Source organism: Giraffa tippelskirchi, chromosome 2 (genome assembly GCF_054371585.1).
Source record: "Giraffa tippelskirchi isolate mGirTip1 chromosome 2, T2T-mGirTip1v1.2.pri, whole genome shotgun sequence".
Taxonomy (NCBI): Eukaryota; Metazoa; Chordata; class Mammalia; order Artiodactyla; family Giraffidae; genus Giraffa; species Giraffa tippelskirchi.
In genome coordinates, this window is record NC_137276.1 from 54,798,970 (window position 1) to 54,821,132 (window position 22,163).

Below are 22,163 nucleotides of genomic sequence, written 5' to 3' on the forward strand. Positions count from 1 at the left end.
GCCACCAGGGAAGCCGTAACAGTGCCAAATGACTCACAAATGGATCACCGGGATGCCATATTTACTTATCTCTGGCCCCATAATCCCTAGGTCAGGGTGAGTTACTCCTGGACTCCTTCCTTTGCCTCTGGTCTCTTGGCTCATAAAACTCAAAATGAATAGATGGAAGCCAGAAAATAAAGTTTAATGAAAGTCTGTGTCTCCTGGTGAAAGTTTCCTGCCTTTGGGAACCAGAAACTCGAGGTCCTAAGATCATAGAGAATGGAAATACAATTTTCCTACATGGGTTATTGTGAGTGATAGTAATTAAGGGTGCCCCTATTCCTGCTCTCTTAGTTCCTAATTCATCTGTTCTACTAATTGGGGACTTTTTACATGCTGCTGTCTTTGAGCTGGTACCCCAGCTGGGTCAAGAAAGCAGCTCTGGGGTAGTATCATTTGTAGTAGGACACCCATGGTCATGTGTCCATTTTATCTCCTTTGGTATGATGGTGGTCCCTTGGCCTGTGGTGGTGTTATGCAGGATTCTGTTGATATATCAGATATTCTGACTATCTTTGCATGGTATGTTAGCTGGGGTCCTGTTGGCAAGAATGGAAAAGCCAAACTTAGAATATATGCTGATTCCAGTCAAGATGAATAGCTGTATTTTAAGGTAAGAGAAATACAGGGTAATAAACTTGCCACCAAAAAGTTTTCTTGTTGGATAATAATTAGGGTGTAATGCTGGTTTGTGTTGTGACAGGCTCAACATTTGGCAGAAGTAGTATCTATATCAGTCTTAGTGAGAGGGAATACATGTGTATATTCTATCTCTGACTTAATGCCTGATCCATTCATGAGCTCACTGTATGAGGAATTGGGTGGCAGACAACAGGGAGACTGATGGGAAAATGCAGAGTTGCTTTGACCATTTGGTAGTTCAGTACTTTATTTCATTATGTGTGTTTCTGGATTGACATTGTTGCATAATAGAAAATCATCAAATACTGTGACCACTTCCACTGGTACATCTATATGCCTCTTTGCCAGATCTTTCTGTCCTCAGTCTTCTAACTGTCTCCAGCGAGGCCCATGGAAACTCAGCCAGTCATATGCCATTTGTCATCAGTCCATTTGCATTGTTATTTTGGATTGCTTCCTTTTCTACACAAAGTGTATAACCAGGTGTTTGAGGCTTGGGCTTTTTCAGTTCTGTTCAGTCATTCAGTCGTGTCTGACTCTTTGTGACCCCATGAACCACAGCACGCCAGGCCTCCCTGTCCATCACCAACTCCTGGAGTCCACCCAAACCCATGTCTATTGAGTTGGTGATGCCATCCAACCACCTCATCCTCTGTCGTCCCCTTTTCCTCCTGCCCTCAATCTTTCCCAGCATCAGGGTCTTTTCAAATGAGTCAGCTCTTCATATCATGTGGCCAAAGTATTGGAGTTTCAGCTTCAACATCAGTCTTTCCAATGAATACCCAGAACTGATCTCCTTTAGGATGGACTGGTTGGATCTCCTTGCAGTCCAAGGGACTCTCAAGAGTCTTCTCCAACACCACTGTTCAAAAGCATCAATTCTTCGACACTCAGCTTTCTTTATAGTCCAATTCTCACATCCATACATGACCACTGGAAAAACCATAGCCTTGACTAGACGGACTTTTGTTGACAAAGTAATGTCTCTGCTTTTTAATATGCTGTCTTGGTTGGTCATAAGTTTCCTTCCAAGGAGTAAGCATCTTTTAATTTCGTGGCTGCAGTCACCATCTGCAGTGATTTTGGAGCCCCAAAGAATAAAGTCAGCCACCGTTTCCACTGTTTCCCCATCTATTTGCCATGAAGTGATGGGACCGGATGCCATGTTCTTAGTTTACTGAATGTTGAGCTTTAAGCCAAGCTTTTCACTCTCTTCTTTCACTTTCATCAAGAGGCTCTTTAATTCTTCTTCACTTTCTGCCATAAGGGTGGTGTCATCTGCATATCTGAGGTTATTGATAGTTCTCCCGGCAATCTTCACTTTCATATTACAATGAATTGCTCTTGGACTAGTCCAAGCTATGACATCATAAGTCTGACAGTACATAACTATGGCCATGTGGTCAAATGATATCCATGGTTAGACATTCTGTCAGGGTACAGAAGCAAAAGAGTAGCTGTTTGTCAAATGGTATATAGTTATCACTTTGAGGCAGGAACTTGCTGCCAATCCCTGGAGGTCTGATTGTAATTTTTTTGTTGAAGGATTTGATAAATGGCACTTGATATCTTTACTATGAAAGTGGTATCCTTTAGGATTTTAATTGAGTAAAATCATGAACTGTAGTAGTTCAGAGTCTAGAATCTGGAGTATAGAAGACCATGATTGAAATCTTAATTCTGCCATTTTTCAGTAAGTTACCTTGGATGAGTAATATAAGCTAACTCTTGATTATTTCATCTGAAAATGGGGAAAAAGAGCATAATGTAATATATTAAGTATTAAAGATAACCTGAAATGTATGCAAAGCGTCTAGTATGGTGCTGACTTGTAGAAAATACTTAAGGAGTAGAATTTGAATTTTGATAATAGTTAACAATATTATCATTTTAAAAATTTACCTGAAAGCCAGAAAGATGTATTAATTTAATTTTCCAATGTATATTTGGTGGATCTTAATATTTTTGTTTGTTAATAAGTGTTAGTATGGTTGCATGTGAATATTTTACATTCATAAGTAAATATTCAGCTGTATTACCTTGATCAACTAAATGAAAAATAAAGACTGAGAGAGAAAGAACATCTGAATATTGAGATCATGAAAGGTGAAATATTATATTATAAATAGTTTATTCATAATTTATTGAAATAAATAAAAAGAGCACAAATGAGTTGTCACACCAAGAAATTAAGAAAGCACAAATTAAAATGTGAATTGTTAAAATAAATAGGAGTACTGCTGAATCACATGAGAATATATGTTCTATGTATTTCTCCCAGCCTGTCATTCAAAGCATTGTTGTGTAAATGTGTTGTCAACAAGAGGTCACTGTATATTACATTTGAAGTTAGAAAAAGGCTCTAAAAGGCTATTTTCTTTCTTTCCTTCCTTCCTTCTCTCCTTATTGTGTTTCCTGTAGCAAACTGTAAATTGAGGTAGCTTAATTTTGTGTTTCCATCTGAAATTATACTTTGCAAATTACTGGGCTTATTTGGAAGATATAGGAGGAAATCTCTGAACTCAAGTCTATATTATAGCATAAAAATATAAATAAAATAATTAAGCATATGCTTCCCTACCCTTCCCTATTTAAAATCCACCTATAGATTAAAAAACATTTTTTTATATTGTCAGTGGATGTATTATACATGTCAAGACTTCAAACATTTTATCATATATACGAAAAAATCTTGATGTAACATTTAATCTAGAGGGCCAAGAGCTAATGGAGAGGGCAGGTGGAAAGAATAGCAATGAAACCCCTCTTGACACTACTGATGGATAACACTAGTGAGTCCTTATTTTGGGGCAGCCCTTGTTTCCTACTACATGCATTTTCAGCCATAGGAAGCACTCTTAGGATGGGAATTTTCTCTCAAGTTATGGCAGCAATTGACCAGAAAAGATGCTGTATTCCTAGCAAGCAAAAAATGCATGTAAGAGAAATGACCCCAGCTCAGATCTTTTAAACAAGAAAAGCAGTAGAGGCATATGCCTAGCTCTGCTCCCCACATGTCCTGCTCTCTCAGCACATGTTCCTGGACCTCAGAACTCACCATGTAAATTTATTAATATATCAGCCAGCTGTTGAGCTTAAGGGCTGATCAAAGGATGCTATCAGAAATCAAGCAGTCTGAGGAAATAAAACAAACAAACAAACAATAGAGGAAATGAGTCTACCCAGTTTATGGACAAACATGATCTGGATGGGTATTCCTTCATTCAGAATAATTATGTAAATAAAAACTGGCATGAGACCCATGGAAATGTCCACATAAATAAGTTAGGAGAAAAATGCACTAGTAAGATTCAGAAGAATGTACATATATATATGCATCTCTATTCTATTATCCATATCTATATTTATATATCTATTTCTATATATCTTTAAAAGTTGTTTACCTTATTCTGGTGTTGTGTGGTGATGAGATTTTTTTGAACTGCATTTTAAAATGCAATTTTAAGATTATTAATAAAAGACCCAGTGAAAGTGAGTGGTACTTTTCTTTTCTCAGTGGTGTCCGACTCTTTAAGAGACAAATATATATCGGCATCAGACAACACACTCCTGGGTGACAACCCAATGGGTTCGGTCCTTACAGAAGGCAAGTGGACAACTCACATGAAGAAGTAGTGTCATATTGATAGCTTATGGTGAACGATGTCAGTTTCATGATCTCTGAAGAAGATTTAGCTTCAGGACCAGGTTTGATCACTCAAGAGCTTTTGTGTATCAGAGTTTAATTAAAGTAATGAAGTCAGAGAAAGCTTCTGACATAGACATCAGGAGGGGGATGGAGAATACCCCCCTTGCTAGTGTTAGCAAGGGAGTTATGTGAAAAATTCTGAAAGAGATGGGCATACCAGACCACCTGACCTGCCTCTTGAGAAACCTGTATGCAGATCAGGAAGCAACAGTTAGAACTGGACATGGAACAACAGACTGGTTCCACATAGGAAAAGGAGTACATCAAGGCTGTGTAATGTCACCCTGCTTATTTAACTTATATGCAGAGTATATCATGAGAAACTCTGGGCTGGAGGAAGCACAAGCTGGAATCAAGATTGTCGGGAGAAATATCAGTAACCTCAGATATGCAGATGACCCACGCTTATGGCAGAAAGTGAAAAAGAACTAAAGAGCCTCTTGATGAAAGTGAAAGAGGAGAGTGAAAAAGTTGTCTTAAAGCTCAACATTCAGAAAACTAAGATCATGGCATCCGGTCCCATCACTTCATGGAAGATAGATGGGCAAGCAGTGGAAACAGTGGCTGATTTTATTTTTCTGGGATCCAAAATCACTGCAGATGGTGATTGCAGCTATGAAATTAAAAGACGCTTACTCCTTGGAAGGAAACTTATGACCAACCTAGATAGCGTATTAAAAAGCAGAGACATTACTTTGTCAACAAAAGTCCGTCTAGTCAAGGCTATGGTTTTTCCAGTGGTCATGTATGGATGTGAGAATTGGACTATAAAGAAAGCTGAGTGTCGAAGAATTGATGCTTTTGAACTGGGGTGTTGGAGAAGACTCTTGAGAGTCCCTTGGACTGCAAGGAGATCCAACCAGTCCATCCTAAAGGAGATCAGTTCTGGGTATTCATTGGAAAGACTGATGTTGAAGCTGAAACTCCAATACTTTGGCCACCTGATGTGAAGAACTGACCCATTGGAAAAGACCCTGATGCTGGGAAAGATTGAGGGCAGGGAGAGAAGGGGACGACAGAGGATGAGATGGTTGGATGGCATCATCAACTCGATGGACATGGGTTTTGGTGGACTCCAGGAGTTGGTGATGGACAGGGAGACCTGGTGTGCTGCGGTTCATGGGGTTGCAAAGAGTTCGACATGACTGAGTGACTGAACTGAACTATATGCTTTTTAAATTAGTTATTACAATAAATGAAAAAAAGTCTCAAGGTTGTAAAGATCTTACTAGATCCACTCCCATAACTTACATTTTAAGATAACAAGAGTAGAATGAACAATAGAAAGATCTTACCAGACCCACTCCCATAATATACATTTTAAGATGACAGGATTAGTCAGAAGGTTCTTGTTAAGGAGAAACATGTCCTTGAGCAAGATGCATTGTTATATTGACTAAGACAAATCAAGGTAGAAAAGAATGTTTGTCCTTTTCTCCTTGATAGCCCCAGACCGCTTTCTCCTTCTCAAAGCCTCCGGACCCCTTTCTCCTCCTCAGGAACCCTGGACGTCTTATCAACCTACCTAGGAATTAACTTTCTCATTCCCTGCTTTTCTTTTAGGAGAATTACGTTGCCTAGGGAAAGGGGTGTTGTTTTCATTCCCTAACTACTTCCTGCTGTTGAGGGGCATTGTCCCTAAATTGTTGAAGGAACATATTCTCCTAACCCTCATATTGAGGGTCTCTGATTCAGGGCCCCAAGTAATAGTTGGAGGAGGCTGTGGCACTCAGAGGAGCCTAGACAACCATTTGTAACTTAAAAGCTTTCAAACAGTTAGAAACAAGACCCATTTTAGAGTTACAGATGTAAGGTAAAATACTCATTAAACCAAGTTAAAACCTAATCAAAATAAGAAGTTACATTATGTCTGTAGTTACATCAGTTCATCTTAGCATTGTTAGATGTCATCACAGAATTGAAGAAAGTTCTTTCCTTGAAGAGAAACCCACCATGGAAAATCTTGTCTGGAAAATCTTCAATGGAAAATCTTCAATTGATGAGGAGGGGAGTGCTCTGCAGACCCAGCAATTATGTTGATTGTGGAATGTGGTGTAGGAATGAGCCCAAAACAAGAACGTATTGTCTTAAGGGTCAAACAGCAGACTCAGGACTTTTGGAGTCAGCAGAAGCAAGCTCACATAGATTCTCAGGCCCATCTCAGTTCCTGGCTCAATCAATGGCTTGTTTGACTCAAAGGCTGGGTCAGGAGTTAACCTCCCAATAATGTCTGTTGAAAAGCTCAAAGCTGAGTCACATAGTTAATTTTAAGGCTTCAGGCTCTATGAAAATATCTGTGCACAGAAACAGTCTGTCATGGAGACAGTCCTTTCTTTTGTGGGGGAGCAGATCGAGCCCTCATTAAAGCTATGGGTAGAAATGTAAACCAACTGTTTTGTGTTTCCTGAGTTAGGTTACATGGATGTCTTTTAATAATGTCTTTAGCCTTTTCAACTTTTTCTGAAGATTGGGGTCTCCAGGAACAGTGTGATGTTCTATTCCTAGAGCTTTTGACACCCCTTGAATTACAGCAGCTTTAAAGATGGAGCCATTGTCACTCTGAACTTTAGAGTTTAAGATCCCACTTATATCTTGAGAAGTCTGTACAGTAAAATTTCGCCCATTGGTAAACTTATGAACCTTAGGCATTAACAAAACAGTAACAGTTACCCTGAAGCAATGTGACCATAGCCTTTTTTTAGTAACAAACTAAACTCTGATCCTGTGGGCAAGCTCAAAGTTCCAACCTGTAAGAGAGCAATGTGAAGAGCCTTAAAAACCTCTTTAGTCTCTGGGGACCAAACCAGCTTGTCGGTTTGGGCCCACTGAATCTCAGTTATAAGTTTATATAAAGGCTGGGCAAGTTTCCCATAACCTGGAATCCAAATGTGGCAATAGCCTGTAATGCCCAGGAATCCTCTCAGTTGTCTTAAAGTCATATTTGGGACGTTTAGGAATTTCAGACAAGAAAGCATAAGGATTAGACCCTTATTATTCATGTATCTTGAACAAATCTCGATTTATCATTTGAATTTTTTTACACCCAAAATAGAAGTGTTGTATAGACTGTTACAGGGAATTAATAGCCCCTTATCCTTTAAATTCTCAATCGTGGGTTTTAACTCTTCCTTAACACCTCAGGCTTTAATAGATAATACTTTTGATGTGAAAATAGGTAAAGAGCTTGATAAAGACAGGAACAGTGTTTTGTGCTCAACCCAGATTTTTTCATCAACCCACACGTTAGGATTTACATTTTGTTCAATTAATGGGAGAGAAAGGGCAGACTCCATATTCAAGAAAACAGAGGCCTGGATCTTGCTCAGTATATCCCTCCCCAGAAGGGGTCAGGGAGCCTCTGGAATGATCAGAAACTCATGAGAAAACAGCATAGAGTACCAGCTGCTGCTTAAAGGATGGCTGAAATAATAGTGTTTGGCTCATCCTGACAGTTCCATTATGGTAGTGGATTAGGAGGAAAGCGGGCCAGGGGATTCAATGAACATAGAGAAAGTTGCCCCAGTGTCCAAAAGAAATCGCTTGATTGACCCCCCACAGTTATTAATACCCAAGGTTCCTCAGATGTAATTAGGATGGGAGCTTGTGTGGGGACTCCCCGGCACCTTCAGTCCAGATTGTCTTGAGAGTCTGATCCCTGGGGCCTACACCTCGGAGGGCAGTCTCTTCTCCAGTAGGGTCCTTTGCAGACCTGAAGCCAGGGGCAGCTTAGATGCCTGAGGGCTAACCCACTTGAGATACTCCTCCTTTCTGCAGTAATAACAAGTCCATCCCTTTTCACCTGGGTTCCTCTGGGCACTTTTCCTCAGGCTGTTTCAGAGTGGATCTAACAGCCACTGTTGGGGCTTCGGTCTTTTGCCAGGTTTTCTTTTCTCCTATTTTCCTCCTTATATTCTCTACCATAATATCTCTACAAAAATGCCTGTTTTTGTAACTTATGGCAGAGATCTGGAGCTGACTGAGTGAGAAATCTATCTTTTGAGATTATTTCTCCTTCTGCACTTTCAAGATCAACATCAGTAAACTTGTGGAGAGCCTCTCATAGTCTATCTAGGAATTTACCAGGAGTTTCCTTCTCTCCCTGTCCTATGCAGTCAACTTAGCATAGTTTAAAGTCTTAGCATATGCTCGCTTGAGTCCTTCAAGAATACATCTGACAAAGTGGCTCTGTCATAGGAACTGCTTGGCTCCCAGTAAGGAGGAGGGCTATTTTGTGCTCCCTCTTTCCCCTTGTCTCGAGTTCAAGCCATTCATCTCCAAAAGTAATAGCTTCCTTCAAAACTCGAGCTCTCTAGTCAGGAGTCAGCATCTGTCCCAAGACATGCATTACATCTCTCCAAGTAAGGTCATAAAGTAAAGTTAGTCCCATAAAGGCTTCTATGTACTTTTTGGATCCTCTCGATAGTCTCAACAGCCACCGGTACCATTTGAATTTCTACCAAGACTGAGGCAGCCCCTCCTGGAAGGGTGCCCTAACTCTCAACCTGTTCAGTTGGGAGCCACAGATAAAGGGGCAAAGTAAGAGAATAGGAGGCAGCTGAAGGTTTCACACCCAAATCTGCACTCTTAGGACATTAAGTCTGGCGTGTCTTGCAGAGAGATAAAGGACAACACATAAGGCACTTCTATCCATTCCTCTTGTTTTCTACAGAACCGGTCTAGTTGTAAAACAGTATTGTAATTGAGAGACCCTTTAACAGGCCAGTGTTACCCATCTCCCAAAGGCTATCATGGCCATTCAGTATCACAGAAGAAGATCAGGAGTGACTTTTTGAAACTCTGGGGGTCAAACTTGTCCCAGCATTTTTTTTTTTTTAATACATTTTAAAGGAATGGTTTTGGAACTGCTAGCTCTCATCTATAAGACAGAAAAAAGTGGCATCCACAGCCATGGCTTTTTTCCACTGGAAGCGTCCTTCCCTGCTCTAGATGGGGGAGTAGACAGACTCTCCACCAAAGCTTTCCTTCCCTGGTCGGACTTAGTCTGTCCTTTACCAACACAGGCATCTTACTCATCCCTCCTGGTTCTACCACTGAGGTGGGGTGGAGATGCACCAGGGGTGGAACTAATGGCATCCCAGATTGTTTGAAACAAACTAAGACCTTTGTTTTATTTGCCCTTTTCTTCTGATGCCACTCGGGGTGGAGCAGAGTAGCTTTTTGGAATACCTCCCAAGCTAGGACTACTAGGGGAAGCATCCCTAGTGCCTGTGTACATTCCTGAATACAGTCCTAACTGCAGTAGAAGTGGTGAGTCATAAAGGGATGAACAACAACCAAGATGTCGCTTCTGAGTGTCACCACACCACAGCAGTATATGTGATAGCAAAAGAGGTTGTGGAGGGTTGGCCAGCGAGGGAAGAGTGATTTTTGTCCTACTAGGTACTAGGGCCAATCCTTCCAGTTCATTTCCACAGCTTCCACAAAAGAAATATCTAATGAGTTGAGACAGAAGCCATCAGAGAGCCTTCTCTGGTCTGCTAAGAGCTAGCGCTACCAAAGGAAGAAGTCCATTGCATTTCCAATCTGACCAGATCCTGCACTTCCCGATCTGTGTCCTCAAAAACCTTATGGTCACCAGCAGTGCTTCTATCCACATAGATAGGAGACACAGCTGTGACAAAGACTCAGTTTCAGGTCACTGGACCCTGAGGCAGGTAGCCAAGAGAGTGACCTCTAGCCTGAGAGATGTTCCTGGAGCTAGAGTTCTGCCTCGCTCTCAAACACGCTGCTGGAGCTAGAGCTCCATATTGCTCCCAAATGTGCTCTTAGTGACTTTCTAACAAGGCTTGCCTAGTCTAGCAAGGCTAAGTGCTTCCTTACACGGGGTCTAAGTAAAAGTACATAGTAACAGAATGAATCAGAAGTCCATTGAAAGTCTATGATCTGACAGATTAGGTTAGTAGTTCTAATTCTCAACACCGTTAGGAAATGGCCAAAGAGACCAGGAAAAGGTGACCGAGAAAGGAAGGTTTGGTCCACACACTTTGCCCATTTCTGGTCACTCCCCTCACAGGGACCTTGGGTATCTCTCGGCATTGGCAGGTTGGTATAAACCCCCCAAAAGGGGAGCCTTTTGGGGGTTCCCTTCAGTCATAACGAGGCACAGTGAAACCACGGAGCAGGGCTCATCACTTGCTTTACACAGGTTGTGTCATTCATTCACACAAGCACACCTTAGAGTTAGTAAAGTAAAGCAGAAAATGTGCAAACTGAGAAAGCAGAGAGGCTAGAGCTCTGAGTGTTCTTATCTTGTCCTGAAGATCCTGGACAAGCCTCCAAGATGACAGTTTATGGTGAACGATGTCGGATTTGTGATCTCCAAAGAAGAAGATTTAGCTTTGGGACCAGGGACCAGGCTTGATCACTCAAGAGCTTTTGTGTAGCAGAATTTTATTAACGTAAGAAAAGGGACAGAGAAAGCTTCTGACACAGACATCAGAAGGGGGATGGAGAATGCTCTCCTTGCTAGTGTTAGCAAGGGAGTTATATACTTTTTGCGGGAGAACCCGGCTCTATCCCTGGGTCAGGAAGATCCCCTGAAGAAGGAAATGGCAACCCACTCCAGTACTCTTGCCTGGAAAATCCCATGGAGAGAGGAGCCTGGTAGGCTACAATCCATGGGGTTGCAAAGAGTAGGAAAAGACTGAGCAACTTCACTTTCACTTTCATATACTTTTATACTTAGTTATTACAATAAATCAAAAAAAAAGTCTCAAGGTTGTAAAGATCTTACTAGACCCACTCCCATAATTTATATTTTAAGATAATAAGATTAGAATGAAAAATAGAAAGATCTTACCAGACCCATTCCCATAGTATACATTTTAAGATGACAGTATTAGTCAGAAGGTTCTTGTTAAGGAGGAATATGTCCTCCAGCAAGATACATTGTTATATTGACTAAGACAAAGCAATGTAGAAAAGAATGTTTGTCCTTTTCTCCTTGAGAGCCCCAGACCCCTTTCTCCTCCTTGGGAACCCTGGACGTCTTATCAACCTACTGCAGAATTGACTCTCTGAATATACATGTTTGTGTGTGTGTGTGTGTATGCATATGTACAAATATAAGCCACTACTGTCTATTTCCTAAGTCATTAATTTGTGATTATCTATAAAATGCAAAAGTAGATCTAAACACTGTTTTCTCCTGACTCTCCTTATAGTTGAGACATATTTTAGGATAAGAAATGACTTCCTCACAGGGACCTCTTGCAGTTAAGATTTTTCTTGCAGAGGTACAAGAAAGCATTGCCTACAAAAGGCGTTCATACATTGTTTAGTTTCTGTTTGAAAAACGGTAAAAAAAGGTCAAGTGGCCAAACATGATAACCCTGGCCACTGCTGTGTTCACCTTGTATGAATTTTCTAAAAGCAAAATGCAGAAATGGCTGAGGCTTTTACAGCAGGGATGGCAGGCATTTTCTGTCAAGAGTCAGATAGTAAATATTTCAGGCTTTGTGGGCCATATGGTTTGTGTCACAGCTATCAATTCTGCAACTGCAGGACAGGGCAGGACTACCACAGACGATATATAAATGAATGAGCATCATTGCTGTGTGGCAGAAACAGGCACGGTTCTGATTTGTCTCTTGAATCATAGTTTGTGGATCCTGATTTAGTGAGTGTATGGACCTTGTTGGACTTTATGGTACTGAGCAAAAACAATAAGGCAAAATAAAAAGATACAATTTTATTTGAAACTGAGCTTTTTGTACTGGGGTAAAGGGAGGGAAATTTAGATGATTAAGGGAGAGTGGTATATTCCAATAATGGAATTATCTTGATTTTATTCTTTTAGTATCACTTCAGAATTGACATTTTAAAGAAAACAGCCATGTTCCATCAAGAAGGCCAGCTAAGCTCTCCTATAACGTAAAGGTAAATATGCTGAATAAACTGAGCTTTTAAAAATAGCATAACAAGGCATTCCAAACCAATGAAAGGTGGGGAGAGAGAGAGAAGAGAATCTGCAGTTGCCAAAAACAGAAAAACATCGAAGTAGTAAGTATATGACCTGGTTACAGCCAGTGCTTATGTTGTGGTGTGTGCATGTGTCTGTGTGTTGGGGGAATACTTTGGGAAATACTGTTAACTTGAGGTTGGAAGGTTGTTTTTCTTTTTATTTTTTAAATGCTGAAGTTTGAAAAAGTGTGATGTATTTCAAACATACAAGTAGACAATAATAAAATGACACAAGGCACATCATTGTAGTGGAAACTGTGGCTGGTGAATAACGGATTTGCCTTGCAGACCAAAGCAAGGCCTGCTTCCTCCCACAGCTGAAGGCTAGCACTGTACACTGAAATGCTCTTGGCTAAAGTGAACTGTCTTGCCCAGACTTTCATCTCTCCTCGGGGTCAGCTGAAAACCTATCTGCTTTTGCAGTTTATAGATAGTCAAATTTCAGTTCAGTTCAGTTCAGTTGCTCAGTCGTGTCCGACTCTTTGCGACCCCATGAATCACAGCACACCAGGCCTCCCTGTCCATCACCAACTCCCAGAGTTCACCCAAACTCATGTCCATTGAATCGGTGATGCCATACAACAATCTCATCCTCTGTCGTCCCCTTCTTCTCCTTCCCTCAATCTTTCCCAGCATCAGGGTCTTTTCAAATGAGTCAGGTCTTCATATCAGGTGGCCAAAGTATTGAAGTTTCAGCTTCAACATCAGTCCTTCCAATGAACACCCAGGACTGATCTCCTTTAGGATGGACTGGTTGGATCTCCTTGCAGTCCAAGGGGCTCTCAAGAGTCTTCTCCAACACCACAGTTCAAACGCATCGATTCTGCGGCACTCAGCTTTCTTTATAGTCCAACTCTCACATCCATACCTGACTACTGGAAAAACCATAGCCTTGACTAGATGGACCTTTGTTGGCAAAGTAATGTCTCTGCTTTTAAATATGTTGTCTAGGTTGGTCATAACTTTCCTTCCAAGGAGTAAGCGTCTTGTAATTTCATGGCTGCAGTCACCATCTGCAGTGATTTTGGAGCCCCCAAAAATAAAGTCTGACACTGTTGCCATTGTTTCCCCATCCATTTCCCGTGAAGTGATGGGACCAGATGCCATGATCTTAGTTTTCTGAATGTTAGGCTTTAAGCCAACTTTTTCACTCTCCTATTTCACTTTTATCAAGAAGCTCTTTAGTTCTTCTTCACTTTCTGCCATAAGGGTGGTGTCATCTGCATATCTGAGGTTACTGATATTTCTCCCAGCAATCTTGATTCCAGCTTATGCTTCTTCCAGCTCAGCATTTCTCATGATGTACTCTGCATATAAGTTAAATAAGCAGGGTGACAATATACAGCCTTGACGTACTTCCTTTCCCAATTTGGAACCAGTCTGTTGTTCCATGTCCAGTTCTAACTGTTGCTTCCTGACCTGCATACAGGTTTCTCAAGAGACAGGTCAGGTAGTCTGGTATTCCCATCTCTTGAAAAATTTTCCACAGTTTATTGTGATGCACACAGTCAAAGGCTTTGTCATAGTCAATAAAGCAGAAACAGATGTTTCTTCTGGAACTCTCTTGCTTTTTCCATGATCCATTGGATATTGGCAATTTGATCTCTGGTTACTCTGCTTTTTCTAAAACCAGCTTGAACATCTGGAAGTTCATGGTTCACGTATTGCTGAAGCCTGGCTTGGAGAATTTTGAGCATTACTTTACTATCGTGTGCTGCTGCTGCTAAGTCGCTTCAGTTGTGTCCGACTCTGTGCTACGAGATGAGTGCAATTGTGCGGTAGTTTGAGCATTCTTTGGCATTGGAATGAAAACTGACCTTTTCCAGTCCTGTGACCACTGATGAGTTTTCCAAATTTGCTGGCATATTGAGTGCAGCACTTTCACAGCATCATCTTTTAGGATTTGAAATAGCACAGCTGGAATTCCATCACCTCTGCCAGCTTTGTTTGTAGTAATGCTTCCTAAGGCCCACTTGACTTCACACTCCATGATATCTGGCTCTAGGTGAGTGACTACACCATCATGGTTACTTGGGTCATTAAGACCTTTTTTGTATAGTTCTGTGTATTCTTGCCACCTCTTCTTTATCTCTTCTGCTTCTGTTAGGTCCTTGCCATTTCTGTCCTTTATTGTTCCCATCTTTTCTTGAAATGTTTCCTTGATGTCTCCAGTTTTCCTGAAGAGATTTCTAGTCATTTCCATTCTATTGTTTTCCTCTATTTCTTTGCACTGTTCACTTAAGACAGCTTTCTTATTAGATAGGAATTAAGGAGATGAGTTCTAGTTTTAAAAAATTGCAATATTTATCAGAAATTTTTAGAAGTTTGTGTACTAACTTTAACAAGTAAATTGAAGGAAGGAAGAAAGGAAAAATGAATGAAAGGCAATTCCTTCCTTTTAAACCTTGAAAATAACTGTTATATCTATTAGAGGAAATTGGAGATGCAAATCCACATGATTTAGCAACAACCAAAATCCTCCCCAGCAGGAGTTAGTTAAGGATGGGGCTGACTGGGGCAGTTGGTGTTCACTTGGTAGAGTCCAGAATATCAGTCATGTGTTTGATGGAAAGAGACTCTAAATTATACAAACAAATAGGTAAAAAGCCTGTCTTCTCAAAGGAAACTTCAGAAAACTAAATTGTACACTCTTAATTATGAGAGCCATTTATTATCTACATAGAGAGAGGAAGAGTTCAGGTAATTGTCCCCACCAAACACCCCAAATTTAAGTTAATTTCCTGTTTAATGTTAATTTTATTAGCTTCATGCAAAGGCACATGATACCATGTCACTTCTTCATTAAGTGGGCTTAAATAGTACTTAATAGAAATAATGTCTGGCAGGAAATGAAGTGGCAGGCTATATATTTACATAGAAATATCAGTCTAATAACTCAAAAAGACAACATCAATATTCAGAAATATTGTTTTTGCTACAGTTAAAGCTCATCATAATATTTTGTGCATTTTATACACCCTTCTGCAAAACCCTTGTAAATCTAGATAAAATGTTTTCTTCAGTGGAAGGCATAGCTGACCTTCAACTGCTGAGGCAGCAAGGGGTTGGAGACGCTGGAAAATCCTACACACCTGTTGGTACTCTGGAGATTCACCTGCAGATTGCAATTATGTGCAAATTTCTTTAAGCCTAATCCTTTGGGATGGCAAAGATGGCACACACGTGATTTTCTTAGCCTTATTCTTGACAATAAAAATTCTCATGAGAATTAGGGGTAGCGTCATTGGTTGCAGGAGTTCAGAATGCTGAGGTAAACATATGAAGAATGGTGGTCTGCAGCTCACCTGGTTCAACTAATTTAACAGATGAGAAAACTGAGGTCCAGAGAAAGTGACTCACGTGTTGTAAGCTTACATGAAAAAGTAAGTTTTTCTATTTTATGGTGGAGTAGATGCATATTTATTAACACAAAAGAAATTTCCACAAAGTTTTAGGCAGTATGTGATTGTAATAATGGAAAGATGCTATAATCTTTTTCTGAGTCCTTTTCTCAACATAGTTTTCAGGCAATTGTTTTATAGTTCATCGTTCAATTTTGCTTGTTCTTTTCTGATTAAATCTGCACACATAACAATAACCAATTTGCATTAGTTGTGTAATAGAGGAAGACAAAATATATTTGAATATTGGATTCCTTATCACCCATAATATTAGCAAAGTTTAGGGTCAGTTTAGACTGGTCAAGCTAATGAGACTGTGAGATGAGTTTTGGAAAAGCAATTTGTATGGCAGATGTTTAATGGGGCTTTTGCTTAGAGCTGGAATGCCCCACAGGGAAGAGAGAAGGCACGAGTGCTTTGTTACTCAATGTGTGGTTCCTGGAATAGCAGGATGGGCATTACCCAAGAGCTGGCTGCTGCTAAGTCACTTCAGTCGTGTCCAACTCTGTGCGACCCCATAGAAGGCAGCCCACCAGGCTCCACCGTCCCTGGGATTCTCTAGGCAAGAACACTGGAGTGGGTTGCCATTTCCTTCTCCAATGCATGAAAGTGAAAAGTGAAAGTGAAGTCACTCAGTCGTGTCCGACTCTTCCAGACCCCACGGACTGCAGCCTACCAGGCTCCTCCGTCCATGGGATTTCCCAGGCAAGAGTACTGGAGTGGGTTGCCATTGCCTTCTCCAATAGCTAGCTAGAAATTCAGAATTTCTGAACTCAGCCCTGCCAATCAGAATCTGCATTTTAAAAGGTCTCTGTGTTAATGTGTTCATAAACACATGAGAGTTTGATAATCACTATTCTAAACTAGAACACACACATGACTTGAATCAAATCACTAATTGAGTTTGAGGAGGCAGGTGGAGGAAAAATATGGGAAAAAAGAGTGTAACAAAAAAAACTGGTGAAATATAAATACAGGCATGGGAGGTTCATGTTATATTTCTAACCTAGCTAGGTTATATAACTTCTTTGTTTGACAGTCTTCTGATATATAAAGAGGTTAACAGTTTCTATACAGGCATACCTTGTTTTATGGCACTTAGCTTTATTGTACTTTGCAGATATTGCATTTTTTACAAATGGAAGGTTTGCAGCAACATTAATTTGATCAATCCTGTCAGCTCCATTTTTTTTCCAATGTCATCTGCTCACTTTTTGTCTCTGTGTCACATTTTGGTAATTCTCACAGTATTTCATACTTTTTCATTATTACATTTGTTACAGGGATCTGTGATCAGTGATTGTCAAGGTTACTATTTTAAAAAAATTTCAACTCCCTGAAGGCTAAAATGATGGTTAGCATTTGTGAGCAATAAATAGTGTTTTTAAATTAAGGTGCATATATTTTTTTTTCAGATATAAAGCTATTGCACACTTACTAGAGTACAGTTTAGTGTGAACACAACTTTTATATGTACTGGGAAATCAAAAAATTTGAGTGACTCTTTAAGTGATATTCCCTTTATTGCTGTAGTCTGGAATTGAACTCTCAAATATTAATATTTCTGAGGTATGCCTATATCTTATGAATATTTTGAGCATTAAATGTTGAACATGCAGCAGTGTACATGATGTGTAGGAGAAAAGGACTTATTAATACCATTTATTTTTCCTTATTGTGAAAGTGTAGGGACATATCTGGTGGCTTTATAGTCCTAAAGCAAGGAGAAGATATTAAAATACAACTAAGAAGACATGTTGCTTCAGGCTACAATTCTTATTTTCAAGTTTTATTAAGTGTCTCTAGTATTCAGTCTAATACAAAGTCTTGTAGAACTAAGCTTTGGCAAGAAGGGCTTGGATACTTTCCCTTCCTAAAAAGGGAGGTAATAATGGGTTTTAATTGCAACACAATTAGAGCTTTTGATATCAAATTAATTTTCAGTGATAGTGTTGGTCTTGGCAGAGAGTGCAGAATTTATGAGATTAAAGCCCCATGAGTATATGCACATACTCTTATAGCTTTTTATGCAAATTGAAATTCCTGCTTCATTTTCCATTTCTAGAATCAAAGATTAAGGATAATAAAGCTTTTTAACTTACCTAAATTAGTTAAGTGCATTTTATTACATCAACGCAGACTTTATCATTGGTCATAGTTGGCAGAGTCTCCCCACTTTAAATTATTACTCAGAAGATAATAATTTCATGAAATTTGTTTGTGCAGATAATATGGAGATAAGTTTCTAAATTAAAATTACAGAGTTTTAATAAAATTTAGAGCTGGTATCTTACCTGTAACCATTAATATACTTATAAAGTCCATGAGGCTAAGCTAGTGTGAATATTGAAAATCTTATATTTATTTAATGAACATATTTTGTATGCTTACCAATAAAGGCAAGGGTTTTACTTCAAAACACTTGTTACAGGAAAAAAATAGCAATGTATTTCATTTTGAATTAATACAGTCAACATGTCTTCAAAATTTATATCATTCAATTAAAACAACAGTATCATAACTATAATGAAAATATAAAACCAATAATTATAAATATTGACAGAAATAATTTAATATTTTATTAATGTATAAATTAATCTCCAGAAGGATAGATATTTGTACTGATGTTATCAGAGGGACATAACTGGATAAGAAGTATGAGACCTTTGAGATTTTATATCCTTATAGAATAATGAAATTTCATTTTTATTTTTTAAAATTTTATTTATTTTTAATTGAAGGATAATTGCTTTACAGTGTTGTGTTGTTTCTACCTTACATCAACATGGAATTTTATAATTTTATTTTTTTATTTGAATGTATTTTTTTCATCTCTTCTATATTTAAATAGCTAATACAGTCACATAGCTCAAAATTCAAAATATTCATATGTGTGCAATGAAAGGACTTGCTCATACCCTGGAATTGCACTCAGACATCCTCTCCCTAAAAGCTGTGATAAAAAACAACAGTTGCTGAACTATTTTTAAGTGCTAGGCACTGTCCTGAATCTTTTATGTCAGTTGCCTCAGTTATACCTCAACACAACTTTTTAGTTGGCAACTGTTAATCTCCATTTCACAGATGAGGTAACAGGCTCTGTTCCAAGTCCAGTCTACCTTGGTATTCACCTGGAATTGGTTCCAGGATCCTGGGTGGATACCAAAACCCATAGATGCTTCAATTCTTTCTATAAAACGGCATAGTATTGTTGGTTTTCCATATCTATAAATTTTATGTCAAAAGGGAGGGTTGACTGTAACTTACTCAAGGACTGGTGGTGACAGTGTTGGGACTGGAACTAAGAAAATCTGGGTACTTATGTTAACCTTGAGCTTCCCTGGTGGCTCAGGCAGTAAAGATTCTGCCTGCAAGTCAGGCCTGGGTTTGATCCCTGGGTAAGGAAGATCCCCTGAAGAAGAGAATGGCTACCCACTCCTGTATTCTTGCCTAGAGAATTCCATGGCTCTCATATCTCTTAACATATCATCAAGCCAAACAGTGTTTCTTACATTTCATTTTTAAAAAGTATATATATATATATATGTATAACTATACATAATAAAATTTTATGAACCTTGCCTTTTCTGTGTGACTATATGTATTTTAGATATTATCCAATATTATTGATTGAAGCACTTCCTTATTCTTTTGTTTTTTAAAGTACTCAGTAGAAAAAGTTAATTTTGTTGTTTGAAGCAACCAGTCCTATATAGATGAAAATGATATGGTCTCCAGTTATTTCCTATCATAAGTGATTGCAGTGATTATCCTGTACACTTTACCATTTTGCACATATCTGAGTGTAAATAGAGGATAAAATCCCATATGCAGAAAGGCTGAGTGTAAAGATATATGAATTTTAAATTTTTATTTGCTTTGCACAGAAATTTAAACTTTGATGCAGCCCATAGAGATTGTACCAGTTTTTACCCTGAATATAATATATTAAGGTTTCTGTTTTCTTATACACTGGCCAACACTGTATTATAAAACTATTGGTTCCAGGCCAGTGTTATAATAAAAAAATATACATTATCTGGCATTTTAATTATTAAAACTTAGATTTTCATTTTGAAAAGATTTCAGACGTACAAAAATGTTACAAAGATTTGCTAAATCTGTTATACATATCAACAATATTCCTCAAATATTAAAATCTTAAATAAACATAATACATTTACCAAAACAGAATTTAATCTTCAGTTCAGTTCAGTTGCTCAGTCGTATCCGACTCTTTGCGACCCCATGAATCACAGCATGCCAGGCCTCCCTGTCCATCACCAACTCCCGGAGTTTACCCAAACCCATATCCATCGAGTCAGTGATGCCATCCAACTATCTCATCCTCTGTCATCCCCTTCTCCTCCTGCCCCTAATCCTTCCCAACATTAGGGTGTTTTCCAATGAGTCAACTCTTCGCATGAGGTGGCCAAAGTATTGGAGTTTGAGCTTCAACATCAGTCCTTCCAATGAACACCCAGGACTGATCTCCTTTAGGATGGACTGGTTGGATCTCCTTGCAGGCCAAGGGACTCTCAAGAATCTTCTCCAACACCACAGTTCAAAAGCATCAATTCTTCGGCGCTCAGCTTTCTTTATAGTCCAACTCTCACATCCATACATAACCACTGGAAAAACCACAGCCTTGACTAGACGGACCTTTGTTGGCAAAGTAATGTCTCTGCCTTTAAATATGCTCTCTAGGTTGGTCATAACCTTCCTTCCAAGGAGTAAGCGTCTTTTAATTTCATGGCTGCACTCACCATCTGCAGTGATTTTGGAGCCCCCCAAAATAAAGTCTGACACTGTTTCCACTGTTTCCCCATCTATTTCCCATGAAGTGATGGGACCAGATGCCATGATCTTAGTTTTCTCAATGTTGAGCTTTAAGCCAATTTTTTTCACTCTCCTCTTTCACTTTCATCAAGAGGCTCTTTAGTTCTTCTTTACTTTCTGCCATAAGGGTGGTGTCATCTGCATATCTGAGGTTATTGATATTTCTCCCAGCAATCTTGATTCCAACTTGTGCTTCTTCCAGCCCAGTGTTTCTCATGATGTACTCTGCATATAAGTTAAATAAGCAGGGTGACAATATACAGCCTTGACGGACTCCTTTTCCTATTTGGAACCAGTCTGTTGTTCCATGTCCAGTTGTAACTGTTGCTTCCTGACCTGCATACAGGTTTCTCAAGAGACAGGTCAGATGGTCTGGTATTCCCATCTCTTTCAGAATTTTCCACAGTTTATTGTGATCCACACAGTCAAGGGCTTTGGCATAGTCAATAAAGCAGAAATAGATGTTTTTCTGGAACTCTCTTGCTTTTTTGATGATCCAGCGGATGTTGGCAATTTGATCTCTGGTTCCTCTGCCTTTTCTAAAACCAGCTTGAATATCTGGAAGTTCACGGTTCACGTATTGCTGAAGCCTGGCTTGGAGAATTTTGAGCATTACTTTACTAGCATGTGAGATGAGTGCAATTGTGCGGTAGTTTGAGCAATCTTTGGCATTGCCTTTCTTTGGGATTGGAACGAAAACTGACCTTTTCCAGTCCTGTGGCCACTGCTGAGTTGTCCAAATTTGCTGGCATATTGAGTGCAGCACTTTCACAGCATCACCTTTGAGGATTTGAAATAGCTCAACTGGAATTCCATCACCTCCACTAGCTTTGTTCGTAGTGATGCTTTCTAAGGCCCGCTTAACTTCACATTCCAGGATGTCTGGCTCTAGGTGAGTGATCACACCATCGTGATTATCTGGGTCATGAAGATCTTTTTTGTACAGTTCTTCTGTGTATTCTTGCCACCTCTTCTTAATATCTTCTGCTTCTGTTAGGTCCATACCATTTCTGTCCTTTATCGAGCCTATCTTTGCATGAAATGTTCCTTTGGTATCTCTAATTTTCTTGAAGAGATTTCTAGTCTTTCCCAATCTGTTGTTTTCCTCTAATTGTTTGCACTGATCGCTGAGGAAGGCTTTCTTATCTCTCCTTGCTATTCTTTGGAACTCTGCATTCAGATGAGAATATCTTTCCTTTTCTCCTTTGCTTTTCACTTCTCTTCTCTTCCCAGCTATCTGTAAGGCCTCCTCAGACAGCCATTTTGCTTTTTTGCATTTCTTTTCCATGGGGATTTTCTTGATCCCTGTCTCCTGTACAGTGTCACGAACCTCTGTCCATAGTTCATCAGGCACTCTGTCTATCAGGTCTAGTCCCTTAAATCTATTTGTCACTTCCACTGTATACTCATAAGGGATCTGATCTAGGTCATACCTGAATGGTCTAGTGGTTTTCCCTACTTTCTTCAATTTAAGTCTGAATTTGGCAATAAGCAGTTCATGATCTGAGCCACAGTCTGCTCCTGGTGTTGTTTTTGCTGACTGTATA

At 39.4% G+C, this 22,163-nt stretch overlaps 1 long non-coding RNA gene across 1 annotated transcript in view; it reads left to right on the plus strand.

Moving 5' to 3' along the window:
- LOC145535150 (uncharacterized) overlaps nt 1-22,163 on the plus strand; it is a 472,362-nt gene that overhangs the window by 251,222 nt on the left and 198,977 nt on the right. The window contains exon 8 of the long non-coding RNA XR_014075314.1: nt 12,213-12,292. This is a non-coding gene — a long non-coding RNA (uncharacterized LOC145535150). The remainder of the gene's footprint in view (nt 1-12,212; nt 12,293-22,163) is intronic.